The sequence below is a fragment of the Elephas maximus genome, chromosome 11 (assembly GCF_024166365.1).
Source record: "Elephas maximus indicus isolate mEleMax1 chromosome 11, mEleMax1 primary haplotype, whole genome shotgun sequence".
Classification (NCBI taxonomy): Eukaryota; Metazoa; Chordata; class Mammalia; order Proboscidea; family Elephantidae; genus Elephas; species Elephas maximus.
The window spans coordinates 13085979-13088164 of NC_064829.1; positions in this window are offsets into that span (position 1 = coordinate 13085979).

Here is a 2186-nt window from a genome sequence, read left to right on the forward strand (position 1 = left end):
ACCAATGGAACAGAATTGAGAATCCAGGCGTAAATCCATCCACATATGAGCAGTTGACACTTGACAAAGGCCCAAAGTTAGTTAAATTGGGAAAAGACAGTCTTTTTAACAAACGGTGCTGGCATTAACTGGATATCCATCTGCAAAAAAATGAAACAAGAACCATACCTCACACCATGCAAAAAAAAAGAACTCAAAATGAATCAAAGACCTAAATATAAAGTCTAAAAAGATAAAGATCATGGAAGAAAAAATAGGGGCAACGTTAGGTGCCCTAATACATAGCATAAACAGTATGCACAACATTACTAACAACATAGAAGATAAACTAGATAACTGGAATCGACTCAATGGCACTGGGTTCTGGGTTTCCTAAAAATTAAACACCTATGCTCTTCTAAGACTTCACCAAAAGAATAAAAAGATTACCTACAGACTGGGAAAAAGTATTTCCAATCAATGCCTGATCTCAAAAATCTACATGATACTGCAAAAAAATCAACTACAAAAAGGCAAATAAGCCAATTAAAAATGGGCAAAAGATACGAACAGGCACTTCACTAAAGAAGGCATTCAGGTAGCTAACAGATACATGAGGAAATGCTCACAATGATTAGCCATTAGAGAAATGCAAATCAAAACTACAATGAGATTTCATCTCACTCCAACAAGGCTGGCATTAATCCAAAAAACACAAAATAATAAATGTTGGAAAAGTTGTGGAGAGAGCGGAACACTTACACACTGCTGGTGGGAATGTAAAATGGTACGACCACTTTGGAAATCAATTTGGCACTTCCTTAAAAAGCTAGAAATAGAACTACCATACAATCCAGCAATCCCACTCTTTGGAATATATCCTAGAGAAATACAAGCCTTTACACGAACAGATATACGCACACCCATGTTCACTGCAGCACTGTTTACAATAGCAAAAAGATGGAAGCAACCAAGGTGCTCATCAGTGGTTGAATGGATAAATAAATTATGGCATATTCACACCATGGAATACTATGCATCAATAAAGAACAGTGGTGAATTTGTGAAACATTTCATAACATGGAGGAATCTGGACAGCATTATGCTGAGTGAAATTAATCAGTTTCAATAGGACAAATATTGTATAAGACCACTATTATAAGAACTGAAATAGCTTAAACACAGAAGAAAATGTTCTTTGATGGGTACGAGAGAGGGAAGGGAGGGAAAGAGGGAGGAAAAGGGGTATTCACTAATTAGATAGTAGATAAGAACTATTTTAGGTGAAGGGAAAGACAAAACACAATACAGGAGAGGTCAGCACAACTGGACTAAACCAAAAGCAAAGAAGTTTCCTGAATAAACTGAATGCTTCAAAGGCCAGTATAGCAGAGACAGGGGTTTGGGGATCATGGTTTCAGGGGACATCTAAGTGAACTGGCATAATAAAATCTATTAAGAAAAATTCTGCACCCCACTTTGGAGAGTGGCATCTGGGGTTTTAAACGCCAGCAAGCGGCCATCTAAGATGCATCAATTGGTCTCAAACCACCTGGAGCAAAGAATAAAGAACACCAAAGACTCAAGGTAATTATGAGCCCAAAAGACGGAAAGGGCCACATAAACCATAGACTACATCAGCCTGAGGCCAGAAGAACTAGATGGTCCCTGGCTACAACCGATGACTTTCCTGACAGAGAATGCAACAGAGAACCCCTGAGGGAGCAGGAGAGCAGTGGGATGCAGACCCCAAATTCTCATAAAAAGACCAGACTTAATGGTCTGACTGAGACTAGAAGAGCCCCGGAGGTCATGGTCTCCAGACCTTCTGTTAGCCCAAGACAGGAATCATTCGCAAAGCCAGCTCTTTAGACAGGAATTGGAGTGGACAATGCAATAGAAAATACTGGTGAAGAACAAGCTTCTTGGATCAAGTAGACACATGAGACTATGTTGGCATCTCCTGCCTGGTGGGGAGATGAGAGGGCAGAGGGGGTCAGAAGCTGGCTGAGTGGACACGAAAAGGGAGAGTGGAGGGAAGGAGTGTACTGTCTCATTAGGGGGAGAGCAATTAGGAGTATATAGCAAGGTGTATGGAAACCCTGGTGGTGTAGTGGTTAAGAGCACCGACTGCAAACCAGAAGTTTAACAGTTCAAATCCACCAGGTGCTCCTTGGAAACTCTATGGAGCAGTTCTATCCTGTCCT